Source organism: Molossus molossus, unplaced genomic scaffold (assembly GCF_014108415.1).
Source record: "Molossus molossus isolate mMolMol1 unplaced genomic scaffold, mMolMol1.p scaffold_m16_p_3, whole genome shotgun sequence".
NCBI classification, from domain to species: Eukaryota; Metazoa; Chordata; class Mammalia; order Chiroptera; family Molossidae; genus Molossus; species Molossus molossus.
Genome location: NW_023425366.1, coordinates 63,748,273 through 63,763,485, shown reverse-complemented (window position 1 = coordinate 63,763,485; position 15,213 = coordinate 63,748,273). Strand labels below are relative to the sequence as shown.

At 34.7% G+C, this 15,213-nt stretch overlaps 1 non-coding gene across 1 annotated transcript; it reads left to right on the top strand.

The window, feature by feature from the left end:
• The first annotated feature begins 14,409 nt into the window (after positions 1 to 14,409).
• On the top strand, positions 14,410 to 14,571 carry LOC118643056. The gene has a single exon (XR_004961942.1). It is a non-coding gene; the product is annotated as a U1 spliceosomal RNA (small nuclear RNA).
• The last annotated feature ends 642 nt before the right edge of the window (positions 14,572 to 15,213 follow it).

Below are 15,213 nucleotides of genomic sequence, written 5' to 3'. Positions count from 1 at the left end.
CAAGAAGAAAACCATTGATTTGGAATAAAAGGAAGCAAAAAACACCCAATTGGAACAGCAAAAAGAATAAGGAATCCAAAAAAATGAGGATACTGTAAGGAGCCTCTGGGACAATATCAAGTGTGCCAACATTTGCATCATAGGGGTGCCAGAGGAGAAGAGAGAGAACAAGAAACTGAAAATCTATTGGAAACAATAATGACAGAAAACTTCCCTAACTTGGTGAAGGAAACAGACATACAAGTCCAGGAAACACAGAGAGTCTCAAACAAGAGGAACCCAAAGAGATTCACACCAAGACACATCATCACCAAAAGGCAAAAGGTTAAAGACAAAGAGAGAATCTTAAAAGCAGCAAGAGAAAAGCAGTCTATAACCTACAAAGAAGCTCCCATAAGACTGTCAGCTGGTTTCGCAAAAGAAACTTTGCTGGCTAGAAAGGAGTGGCAAGAGATATTTAAGGTAATGAAGAGCAATGACCTACAACCAAGACTACTCTATCCTGCAAAGCTATTCGTTTAGAATCGGACATATGAAGAGTTTCCCAGACAAGAAAATGCTAAAGGAGTTCATCACCACCAAACCAATATTATACGAAATGTTGAAGGGTCTTCTTGAAGGACAAGAAGAACAAAAATATGAACAATAAAATGGCAATTAATACATATCTATCAACAATTGAATTTACAAACAAAATGAGCAAGCAGAACAGAAACAGATTCATAGATAATGAGAACTTTTTGTTGCTTACCAGATGGGTGGGGGCTAGGGAGACGAGTGAAAAAGATGAAAGAAATAAGAAGTACAAATTGGCTGTTAGACTGATGAACCTCAAAGGGAAGGGGAGAGGGAGGGTGGAATAGATAAACCAAAGAACGTCTATGTATATATGCACAAACAATGGACACCGACAATGGTGTGGGGAAGGCTGGAGGAGGGTGGGATAGGGGAGGAGGGGGTTAATGAGAAAAAAGGGGGAACATCTGTAATACATTCAACAATAAAGATGAGTTAAAAAAAGAAAAAAAAAATTACCCATCAGAGATAAATTGAAATCTGACTAGCAGCAACAGTGAAAGCCATAACTCAGTGGAATATTATATTTAAGTGATATAATAAATTAGAATTATGTACTTGTAGAAATTATTTCAAATATAGTGAAGAGAACACCTTTATATGAACGAAAACAGAGAGCTTGCTGAAACCAGACCCTCACTAAATGAATATTAAAGATGGACTTTGGGGGGAGAGGGAACAACCTAGAAAAAAATGGTAAACAATGGGTAAATCTAAAATAATGTTGGTGGTATAAATAATAATAGTGTCTAATTTAAAGTTTAAAAATTTTTAAAAATCAAAATAATGCAAAAATTCTGGAAAAGAATACCATGTAAGATAAGAAAGAAGATGATTAGAGTTACAGCCTGAACTTACATGTAAGAGCTAGACTGAATATTCTAAAAATCACACTATATCCTGTTTATAAGAAATACTTCTTATAATGGCCTGGGGTGACTTCAGAAAATGGTTAACTATTTACTTGACCCAGTAAACCCCATGAAATCATGCAAATCAAGAGTTTCAAATCTTCATGTTCACTTTAACAACACCCATGAGCCCTGGCCGGTTTGGCTTAGTGGTTAGAGTGTCAGACCACAGACTAGAAAGTCCTGGGTTTAGTTCTCGCTAAGGGCACGTACCTCGGTTGCAGTTTGCCCCCGGCCCCAGTTGGGGTTGTGTGGGTGGCAACCACTTGATGTATCTCTCTCACATCGGTGTTTCTCTCTCTCTTCCTCCCTTTCTCCCTCTTGCTCTACCTGAAGATAAATGCAAGAATGTCCTTGGGTGAAGATAAAAAGAAAAAGAACACCCATGAAACTGCCCAGACCATCAAGGATATACATATCTGAAAAGCCAACAAGTACCTGAAGGACGTCACTTTACAGCAGCAATGTGTGCCATTCCGATGTTACAATGGTGGACTTGGTAGGTGTGGCCAGGCCAAACAGTGGGAATGGACACAGGGTCAATGGCCAAAACAAAGTTCTAAATATTTGCTGTGCATGCTTAAAGATGCAGAGAGCAATGCTAGCATGAGGGTTTAGATGTAGATTCACGAATCATTGAGCACATCCAGGTGAACAAAGCTCCCAAATGCGGTGCAGAATTTACAGAGCTCACAGGCAGATTACCCACACATGCACTCTCCCTGCCACACCAAGAGGATCCTTCCTATAAAAGAGCAGATAGTTCCTAATCAGAAGAGGAAGTTGCACAAAAGAAACAGATATCCCAGAAGTAACCGAAGAAACAAAAACTTATGTCCCGGAGGTAAATGCAGCATAAAATACATATTAATAAAAATATAAGCAAAGAAGAAATACCAATAACCATGGCATTGAAAGGTAGAAAATTAAAGGATGGGGAAAATAATATACCAAAAAAATAATAACTGTGACTAACTTACATAACCATTTAATTTCAGGCAACATAAACTTTAAAGCAAAATAATTAGTAGAAATAAAGAAAAAGTACATATATTGATAATATGTTTTAATTCACCAATGAGATATAATAATTCCAAATTGATATGTACCTAAAAACATAGCTTCAAAATATGTAAAGCAAAAATGAATGACTATAAAAATAAATTGACAAGTCCATAACAAGAATGGAAAATTTGAACTAAGCATCCAACATAAGGAATTTGTAAAAGAATGGTATAATAAACCCAAGGAAAGCAGAAATAAGAAAATTTTTAAAACAATATGATAAATTAATACAAAATAAATATAATAGGAGGTCAAATAAAAACAAAAGTTGTTCTTATAAACACACTAACAATGTTGAGAATCCTCTAGGAAGACTAATCAAGAAACATAAAATAAAGGTAACAAATAATATTAGAAATAAAAATATATAAACACAGGTGCATTAGAGATTTTTAAATAATAATAGACTGAAGAACTATGTCAGTACATCTGAAAATATACAAAAAATAGATTTCTAAATTACATTATCATATTTTATCTGAAATAGAATTTGAAAAGTGTTATAAACAATAGAAAAATAATAATTCAAAGTTTTTCTACAAAAAAATCCATACACAGTTTCATGGGGAAGTTCTACGTAACATTCAAAGAACAGATCATTTCAATCTTTCACAAATTCTTCTACAAATGGGAAAAGCAGAAAGACTCTCAAATTCATTCTGAGAATATATCTTCTTAATAAAATATTAAGTCTTATTACAAAGTTAAAGAACATTCTTACACATAAAATTTTATTCTAAAATTCTAAAATTGCAACTGAATGTAAGCAACATTTTTCAAAATAGTAAAACATTAAAAACAATCCAAATATCCATAAACAAGAAAATGGATAATTTGTATCATATTCATATGATGAAGAATAGGGACAATATATCATAAACCCATAAAAGAAAAGTGAGGGACTATTTAAGCCCAAATTTCAAGACAACAGTAATCTCAGAACGCAAGAGAGAATTTTTTTTTTTTTTTATCCTCACCCGAGGACATTTTTTTCCATTTTTTGTTCAGATAGAGTGGGAGGGAGAGAGAGAGAGAGAAACATCGACGTGAAAGGGACACATCGAGTGGCTGCCACCCACACGACCCAACCAGGGCCGGGGACAAACTGCAACTGAGGTACGTGCCCTTAGCGGAACCGAACCCGGGTCTCTCTGGTCCGCAGGCCGAGGCTCTAACCGCTGAGCCAAACCGGCCAGGGCAAGAGAGAATTTGATCAGAGACAAGAACACACTGAGCTTCAAAGGGTCAGTACTATTTTATTTTATTCATTTATTTATTTATTTATTTAATTTATTTTTTTATCCTCACCCGAGGACATTTTTCCATTTTTTGTTCAGATATAGTGGGAGGGAGAGAGAGGAAGAGAGAGAGAGAGAGAAACGTCAACGTGAAAGGGACATATCGAGGGGTTGCCACCGGTACGACCAACCCGGATCGGGGACAAACTGCAACCAAGTTACGCGCTTGTAGCAGAAACCGAACTTGTGTCTCTCCGGACCGCAGGCCAACTCTCTAACCACTGAGCCACACTGGCCAGGGCAGTACTATTTTATTTTTTAAGCTGGGCAATGGCACATACTCATGCTATTTGGAAAATATTAAAAAACAGAAAATTTTAAGTTTATAGGGTATCTCATTTTCTACTAACCATGCTATTAAACTAAGTACATTATTTTTTGTAACACTATCATGTACTCCTATTTTAACATTGTATGCATTAATTTTATCAAGCCCCATGTTCTCAATGAGACTTAAAGCCTGCTGTGGTCAATTATTAGTTTCTTGGGCATGAAGGGTCTCAATGAATAAGTATCAAGTGATTTACTTCTCAGGGATGATATGTGATAATAAGAATGCAGTTGTCTCAGTTAAATCTCTTTTCTTCTGTTTCATATTCCTATTTTTATTTTTTTTTTCATAATCCTTTAAAAAATATAAACTAGTCTTAGCTCATCAGCAATAGCAACATCATCTGGGAACCTGCTGAAATACAAATTCTCAGATCCCACCCCAGACTTCCTGAATCAGAAACTGTGGGGGTGAGACCCAGCAATCTGTGTTTTAAAAACCCTGCCAAATGAGTTGAGAACCACTTGTGTAGACTCTTGCTACTCAGTGGAGTTTGTGGACCAATAGCACCAGCTTCTCCTGGGAGCTTGTTAGAAAGGCAGAGGACTTCAGACTTACAGAATTCAACTTACAGAATCAGAACTGCATATTTTCCAAACTTCTTATTTTGAAATAATTTAGACTTGTAGGAGAATTACAAAATAACCAGAGCTATAAGCTAACAGAAAAAGAGTTTTTGATGACCCACCAGGTTTAGAAATGAATAATCTAGACCAGTGCTTTTCAAACTTTAAAGTACATAGAAATCTCCTGAAGATCTTAATAAAATGTGGATTCTGAGGGCAACAAAAAGTCACCCTTAGAATACCAGAGTAATAACTGTCCCAAACATGATCTTTTGTTGAATGGTAAAATTGGTGGGCAAATAATAAGGGACAAAATGAATATTTGCACATCATTAAAGTGTTTCATCCAAAACATTAATTATAAAAGTAAAGATAGTAGCTTTACAGTGGAGAAACCTGGAAAATACCACCTTAACCAAGTGATCAAGGTTAACATGACCAGTACTAACACATATGACATCATATGTTCACTGATACAAAAATGCTTTGAGAGATACATCACCTCTGTGGTAATGCTGTCTCCCCAAAATTGATAACTTCAATCTAACCATGAGAAAACACCAGACAAACTCAAACTGAAGGATATTCTACAAAACATCTAACCAGTACTCTATAACATAAAGTGTCAAGGTCAAAAAAGACAAAGAAGACTGAGAAACTGTTACAGACTGGAGGAGTCTCAGAGGTCTAACCACTCAATGTAATGTGGTGTCCTGGATTGAATCCTAAACAGAATAAAGACATTAGTGAAAGACAGGTGAAATTCAAATAAACTGTAGAGTAGTTAACAGTATTGTACCAATCAATGTCAATCCCTATACCATTTAACCAAACTTACATTCTGAAATTTTTAAGTTGTTAATTAATTGTGCTTAGCATTTGTTTTGAATATTACTCACTTCTTTTTTGCGTAGATTTTTACTTTAATATACCATTTCTTATAAACAACTCTCATCTCCTGAATGATTGTATCCTTCATAAAACCACATAAGCCCTAAGTTAATTTACTGTAGGGCTAAGTACAAGATTGGGTTAGTCTATTCCCTTCAAAGAACTGCGGACCCAAGAGCCCTTCAGTTTTACAATTTGTGAGGTATAACAGAGCTTTTAGTTGAGCTCATTTTGAAAGAAAGAAAGAGAGAGAGAGAGAGAGAGAGAGAGAGAGAGAGAGAGAAGAAAGAAGAAAGAAAAAGAAAGAAGGAAGGAAGGAAGGAAGGAAGGAAGGAAGGAAGGAAGGAAGGAAGGAAGGAAGGAAGGAAGGAAGGAAGGAAGGAAGGAAGGAAAGAATAAGGAGAAAGAAAGCTTTAGTAAAATATTTACATATTTAACACCTACCATAGTTCCCTTACAATAATATTTAAACCACTATTCAGTGAAAATATTTTCCTTCCCCTATTTTCTTTTATACATGTTTGGAAAATGCATTTCATTATATCTTTTGCTCCTAATAACAATGATATAAATTTTTATTTATGGTTAAGTCCCCCCAAAAAAGACAACATTATAAATACTTTTTCAAATTCTGCCATATAATAGACTACTACTTTGGATATTTATGGAATTAAAAAGTCTCTAAAATAAAGATCAACTAAATATTATGATATTTAAAATTTTTTTATTAATTTATTTTTGTTACAGATGATTCCCCATTGACACCCTCCTCCCCATTCCCCCCACTTCATGCCCAGCTTTGTTGTCTGTGTCCATCGGTTTTACGTACATGCATATAAGTTCTGTAGTTTATCTCCTCCTTCCCCCCACCATCCCCTCTTCTGAGGGTTGTCAGTCTGTACCCTACTTCTACGTCTCTGGGTCTACCCATTTCCTCAGACTGTTACGTTCATTATATTCCACAAATAAGTGAGATCATGTGGTATTTGTCTTTTTCTGCTTGGCTTGTTTCACTTAGGATAATACTTTCCAGGTCCCTCCATGTTGTCTCAAAGGATAAGAGATATTTCTTTCTTACAGCTGCATAGTACTCCATTGTGTATATGTACCACCACGTTTTTATCCATTTGTCTACTGGTGGACACTTGGGGTGTTTACAGATCTTAGCTATTGTAAATAGTGCTGCTATAAAAATGGGGGTACATATATATATATATTAATAGTTTTTATACTGAAAAAAACTATTAATATTATAATATAATTTTCCCCCAAGGGGCTTGAAAACATCATATTTTAATGTGTAATTTATTGTCCTAGAATCTTGGGAATATTTTACTTATTTTATCAAAAGTTTAAAAATCTACTGTTTAATATAATGTTTGAATATGAGAACCTAAATATATTTATGATTTGTACAATGGAAATTAGTGTCCTTGTGCTATTCTCAGTAAGTCCTTTAATACTTTTAAGTCTTTTTCTTTATGGGCATAAAGCAATTTTTTAAATAAATGTGTCTTTTAATAGATAAACCATATGGTATACCTTAAAACAGAATTATTTCAAATATAATCATGTCTGTTAAATTGATTTTATCTTACAAACACTGAAATACATGAATCATTAGCTTTATTATTATTGGCCTTTGATCAATGATATTTAATGTTTTGGGGGCATGAAATTAACTACTTTAAAATTATATATAATTGTGTTTTCGAGTATCTGGTCCACCATAAGCAATTAAAAGCATTAGGAATGTTTACCTTCTTATTTTTTGTCATCATAACTGCCAAGCGGATGGCTCTTTTCTTTAAAGTTGTAACCCCTCTCTTTTCCAAGATTTTAGTGATTAGTATATCTTACACTTAACATCTATGCCTTAAATAGGATATATGTTATGTAAGTGAGTATCAATAGTCTATCTCTCTGTTTCATCATATGTCTTTTAACTCCACAATTTGGTTTAAGAATAGCATTATTTCTATGACATTAAACAGATACATAGCTCTAGAGGCCCAGAATAGAACTGTACTAAATACAGTATTATTTTGGTCATCACCCAATTCTACTAGCCAGGTTTTATACCAAAATGAGTATGTTAATGATAAATGTGCATATGTGGAAAACAACATATACATGTGTGTGTGTATATATATATATATATATATATATATATATATATATGCAGGTTGAAGGACATGCTCAGTGGTACAGTCTCATGGATGTTTCCTAAAACAGTTCCTAATGTGCAGAGATGGGTATCATGCCTGAATAACTTGTCACTCTGCGTGGTGGTTTCAGTCTCATCAGTGACCACTGTTTACAGTTTGAAGCTAATGAGAAAAAGGGCTGTTATGAGATGGACTGATTATTTTCTTGATGGTCATGATCAAAGACTACAGACCTCAGTCATGGCAGACTCTTCACCAATGCATGCCATGCTACTCTAAAACAAGATAGAAAAAAGATGTAGGGCCTCAGTTTAAATGTTCTTTCCTCAGGGAAGATCATCCTGACCCTCTAATCTAAGATAAAACTCCTATATTGCGTACCCAGAGCTTTCTACTTTTCACCTTTCTTCGCCGTTCATAGCATACATAATACATAATTGTAATTACTCGTTTAATCATTGTCTTAGATTAGATTCTCTGTAAGCAGAGGCTGATCTGGGATTCATGAGATGAGTCGCTAATTAAGAGGGGGCTCTCAGAAGAAACCTGTGTGGGAGTAAGGGAACAGGACAGAGAAGAGAAGGAAGTTAAGCAAAGGTGTAGTTGGGGTGAAGTCTGGCTTCAGCCATTATCACACAGGGGAGTTTTGAAACATAAATTGTCCCACAGAGTACATCCTGCCTTGAAGTAACATTGTTGGACTTGTATACACAGCAGCAGTCTGTGTTTGTATACAGGCTGCCGCAAGGCAGTGGAGACACAGAGGCTTAATTCCCGGGCACCTCCAAGCAAGAGGACTCCAGTCTCTTCAGAGCAAAACTTTAGGAAAAGTTATAAATGTAAGTCATTATCACAAAATTCTACTATGGCAGTTGGGGACAGGCACACCAAACCAATAAAAAGGTTCCCAAAGGATCTACATAGGGCACCAGTGACTTTGTGGCAACTGCTTTTCTTCTCTGAAAATATAAGCTCAATAGTGACAGAGGCAGTTTCAAGCACATACTGGATACTCAAGAAATGTTTATATTAAAAATGGGTAAATGAATGGATCAATAGAATTTATTTGGCAGTTAACAGTATATGCTTCCACCTGCTTTAAAATTCACGATCATCTTAATGAAAATAAGCCCTATATTTGGATTTAATGCATTGATATTCAGGCATAACATTTGAGTATAAAGAAAAGCCCACCAGATTGAAACATACATCACCTACTATGGTGTCCAAAATTGTTACTATAATTTTCAATTAAGTCATTATTTTTCTAAGTCAATACATTACTTTTGTATATAGTGTGGATATAAATAATAGTAGTTTTCTAGCAAATAGTTTATATAAGCAGAAAGGCAGAGATTGGAATAAAGGAATATATTACCTTGTTATGTTAATAGACAAGTCAATAGTGAGCCAATGAATTAATGTTAGTTTATGAGATTAACCTATTACTATCCACTGTCAATGATTGGTGACACATATGTTTCTATATTTGCAACATTAATTTAATGCATTTAACAGTGTTTTTCCCTAGATTATGTCATAAACATTTTAGTTTTTCTACAGTTCATATATATGTATGAACACTCTATTTGATTATACTATATATTAGTAAAATACTTTAGTACTGAATACTTTTATTCATTATTTGCTCTAATTTGAGGATATTTGGCTTCTTTTTATTGTTGGTGTGTGTTACTTGCTGTTGAGTTGGCTCCGATACCTGGAGACTCTCTGAATGGGTGATGTCCACAATGTCCTGTTTTTAAAAGCCCTGCTCACCTCATGCCTATGGCTCCCTTATGGAATCATTCCATCTCATATTTGGTCTTCTTCTTTTCTTGCTGCTGCTGCTATTTTTCCCAGTGTTATTGTCTTTTCCAAAGAAACTGCCTGTACTTGGGACAAAATTGGGAATGAAAATATAGTATTTAAGTCTAAAGCAAATTAATTTATCTGCATGTTGCTTTTCAGAAAGTCTGTGCTAAACTACTAAGTTAGCAATAATGAGTGAATATAGCAATTTCTCTGCAGTATCACTAGCATTGTATATTTGGGTTTTTGTTTGCTAATTTTACTGTGTAAAACAATATCTTAAGGTTTTATATTTCATTGATAACTAGAGATGCTAATATTTACCACATTTATCAATTTTATTTCCCCTTTCATAAACTATCATATTGTTTGCCGACTAACTTATTTGGAATCTTGAATCATTCTTACAAATTTGAATATAAATTATCATCATCATATTAAAATTCTATAAGATATAACAATATTATCCTTTTATTTAGGTTTTATTTATATTATTTTCCAGAGATTAATATTCACACATATTTCATCATAATTTCTCCTATTAATTCCAAAAGAGAAAAATGTTATTCCACCACAGCTATTAATTATTCTGTTCCATTACTTTCTAATTTTTTAATGTTTATTTTAACTATTTAATGCACTTGACATGTATTTTACATTTTTTTAATCCTCACCCAAGGATATGTTTGTTTTTAGAATTGATTTTGAGAGAGAAACATTGATCGGTTGCCTCCCATACACACCCAAACCAGGGATAGAACCTGAGAGCGGGGTAAGTGCCCTGACTGGGAATCGAACCCACAACCTTTTGGTGTACAGGAGGACATTCATCGAACTGAGTCACCCAGCCAGGATCACCTGACATGTATTTTAAAGTCAAAGAGTAAGGGAGAAATAACATTTTCCACAATTGTTTCAAACATACTTATATAATAATTTTATATAATAATTATGTTTAAATTTTTTGCCATAGAAGGTTTATGTTAGTATATAACAAGAGTTGGTATATAATTATTGGTATTTCAGATCTTGACCTTTTATTCCACTCAGTGTTTAAAATGTTGCACAAATTGTGTAAAATATCATGTATTGATGCTAATTAATATTTCTAATGTCTGACAGGGCAAGTCACTTTTTATTATTTAATAATCTTTATATTTTCTTCTAAATAAATGTTTTATAAGTTTTCTTTTTATGAAGAATCATAACAAGTTCAAATTTTGAAGTAATTATTTAAATTGGAATGTTTTATATACATTATGTAGAACTTGTATTTTTAGTAATATAAAATAGTCCCTTCCAGGAATATGTTCTATACCTCCGATTATTTAAATTTTCATTTAAATCTTCCAGTGAAAGATATATAGTATCTGTACATAATAAAATTCAACTTTATCCCTAAATATTTTATATATTTCTCACTCAGATAAATCTCTCCCCTTTTAAAATTATATATTTTAGCTATTGTTCATTACTGGAATATAGAAATATAGATATAATATATCTTTGTATTACAACTAGGTATTTACTACTTTATGATAAATTTACATGTATATTATAAGTATATAATTTTATATATGTATATACATACTAAAATACACTCCTAGCCAATATTTACATTTTATTTCTTTTTCCTCAATATTTTCTTTCTCAAGAATCCTAAATGTTTTATTAATAGCATAGAAATATTACTCCTGATTTTAAAATTAATCCATTTCTTTTAAGAGTCTCAAAACAGCTTTGTGTTTATTTTATTTAAAAATGCACACATGTGAAAAGAAAAAAAAAAAGCCTTGGCCAGTGTGGCTTAGGTTCGAGCACTGTCCTGTACACCAAAGGGTTGCAGGTACCATTTGTTTGGGGCACTGCCTGGGTTGTGAGTTTGATTTTCTGCCATGGGTTGGGGCTCGTATATGAGGCACAATCAATGTTTCTCTCTCACCCTTCCCCCTCCCCAAAAAATGTACACATGTATACTTAGATATACACACATACCCAGAGATTTCTGTATAAATGTTGCTATTGATTGTAATACTATTTTTTCTATTTAGCAAAAAAATAACTTTTATTTTATATTATAAAATACATTTATTAAGTTTCAGTTATAAATTTTGGCAATTACTTTTTAGATATTTATTAAATTATTGCATGTTCATTTCTCAATTGTTGATGTGGTATTATGTTCAATTTTTTCTGATATTGATATTTATTCTTAAATTTCTATGGGGGAAAAAATCTCCTTCCTATTTGTTCATGGTATAATACTTTTTAAGAATAGCAACTGAATTCAAATGTGAGTACTTTATTTAATCATCAACCGTTATCAGTGAATTATTATCTACATCAGTGAGATGAGTGAGATGTCTTTGTCATTAAAAGGAACAGGGAAGTATTGATGTAGGATATTTCAAGGAGTTATTTTAAAGGAATACAGAGAGGAAAATATCAAAGGCAGGTAAAGAAATGGTCCTAAAAGACAAACATCACACGAAAAGTTTTCCTAGGGAAAGTCCAGTGGAAAATAGTCTCATTATATAGAGTGGGGCAAAAATTGGTTTACAGTTGCTTATATGGAAAATAATACAAAAATTAATGAATAATAATACAAGAATAAACTCTGCTTTGTATACTCACAACTGTAGACCTACTTTTGCCCCACTCTGTATTTTGAATTAAATTAAATTATAACCAAGGATAAAAGTAACCATCTCTGCAATTGCTGACAAGGAACACCAACCTGTGAAGACAGAGTGCCCTTTCCCTTGGTTATGGCTGCAAATAGCAAAAGAATGCTTTGCAGGGACTGGGTGGAAAGGCTGAAGGAATTAAGAAATATGAATGTGTAGTTACGTAATAAACACAGGATGTAAAGTAGGGCATGGGGAATACAGTCAATGATATTTTGGTGACTATGTACAGTGCCAGGTGGGTACTTAGGAGAACAGAGGGAGCACTTTGTAGGTAGGATACATGATTGTCTGACCACTAAGCTGTACACCTGAAACCGGTACAAAATGGTACTGAATATAAACTGAAACTGAAAAAAAAAAAAAAAAAAAGTACACTTGAAACAATATAAATGCATTAACCAATGTCACCCCATTACCAGAGCAATAACCTGGTTATTACTTAAGAGGAAAGGAGTAAAGGAAAGATTAGCTAATTTACACTCCAGGTCTATTCCCCATGTGCGAGAAGGAGCTGTACAAAGGCAGTTTAGACTCATTCCCAGTGGGGTCTGAGTGACGTGGGAGGTGCCTAGCTGTCCTTCACACCTGGAAGCAAGTCAGTGGCCAGAATAGGCGTGGCCACTGCAAGTGTGCGAAACCTGAATATTTCATCTCCTAGCCAGGAGTGGGGAATGTCCAGCCCACTATACGAGGCCTCCAAAATCAATACCAGCTCACATCGCACGCCTCACTAAAGTAGCCTGACCAAAAATAGCAGGCTAATTTATTTAAGTTGATAATTTGGTGTGGCACATGAATGATGTTATAAATCTCTAAATGGCTCTTGGCAGAAAAAAGGTTCCCCCTCCTGTGACCTAGACAAAGGAGAGGTACCCTCAACTCTTTCTCTCTCTTACTGCTTAAGCCAGACTCCTGACTTTCAGGGCTCCCATGCCCTGCACTTGACATGTGGCCCATAGCCATAGGGGACACATGCAATAAATGAATCTGAACTAATCCTAATCTGGACACAGCTGTACCATCAAAGGGAAACTCTGGACTCGCAGTGCTTTTCACTTTGCTAAAGCCCCAATTCTCTTCCAGAATTGGCTTGGAGAAAATGGGACATTGAAAACTAAGAAGTATAATTTCATGCAAATGAAGTCTTCCACTGCCTTGTCAGTGTGGCTCAGTGCTTTAGCGTGGACCCATGCACCAAGAGGTCACCAGTTCGATTCCTGGTCAGGGCACATGCTCAGGTTGTGGACCAAATCCTGGTGGGGGGCATGCAGGAGGTGGCCAATTGATGTTTTCGCCCATTGATGTTTCTATCTCTCTCCCTCTCCCTTCCTCTCTAAAATCAATAAAGAAAAAAAAGTCTTCTACCACCTCTCATATTCCCTTTGGGGCCTCTAAATATGCTTATTCTGACTGTGCCCCAAAAACCCCACTCCCATTAGTGAGGGAGGAATCTGATTCTCCAGTAACAACATCAATAAATTTAATTTTAAAAATGAGGACAAATGTTAACATTAAAACAAAGGAATGCTTTTAGAATCTGGCATTTCATTTCTGATTTTATTTTATTACAATCTTTCCTACTTATGAAATTACTTAAAATAGCTTATTTGGTTCTTATTTACATAAAAATTCAATTATGGAATATATTTCAAAACGTACAAAGAAAAATATTCTGGATTACTCTAAAATGTGTAAGCATGCCTCTGAACCTTTACAGGTAAAGTGTTCTTCATCTTGTCAGTGTCTTAAACTCCAATTTAACCTTTGAAACATTCCTTAATGCAAAATCTTTCCTGATTCTACCTGCAGCTCTGCAGGAAGTTTGTTTCCCTGACCACTCTCAACTGTATCTTTGTTTCTGGTACATATAATGGGATACATAGGCCTACGAGCTGGGGGACGGGTGCTGGGGACGGAAATTCCAATCCTAAATTTGCTGCTCACTAGCAGTTGTGAGACTAAATGATCACTGAAGGATTTTGTTTTATCTTTTGCTAAGCTACTTTCAGGCTTCTCTCATGTCTCGCAGCCCCAAACAAAATTGCTCTAAGGCTTTGAAACCTCTAATAAGAGCTATGCCAGATTTAAAGCATTTCAATGAATACTTACCTAACAGAAAAATTACCATGATCACAACGGTGGTTTTCTCAGGTTGAGGTTCTTCCATGCACTCTGGTGTGTTGACCCCTGCAATGTCCCCAAATGTGGGACACTCCACTGCGTAATGTGTGGCAGGGGGGCACTGCATTCTCACTTTCCCCTGAAAAATAAAAATAAAAAAATTTAAAAAAGAATTTCCTTGAGGCATATACAGACAAACATTTCTTGGGATTTATTTCAAAGTTAGTTAAGAAGATAGGATTGAAAAGACCAATAATTTGGTATTGTAGGTTTATATTCATACTAAATCACTAGGAAGAGCAACTTCCACACAACAGTAAACAACCCCTCTTTGTGTCAAGTCGGTGACACTAGGGAGGGAGGAAGGGTAAGAAGTGACTGAGACAATGCTCATTTTGATTTGTTACTGCTGTTATTGGATAAAGCATCCACATTTCAACACATTCACAATTGTATAGAAAATGGAGCCTCTGTCCTTGCTATTTTCTGCCAGCCTTGGGGTCAATCTCTTTTTATTATCAGCATCATGTAAACTTTCTTTGTTTGTGTGTTTGTTTTGTCTAAAGCCAGTAGCAACCATACTATGTTCAATTCCACAAATAACAGTCCTTCTAAAGGTTCAAAAGAGATATGGCATCTAGGCCATACAAGTTCACTTTATAAAGGGCCAGCATTTTTACACACATACCACACACACACACACACACACACACACACACATTCTTCACACATACCCATCAATGTTTTTTCCTTTTTCTTCTTAGGGAAAATTATATATATATAT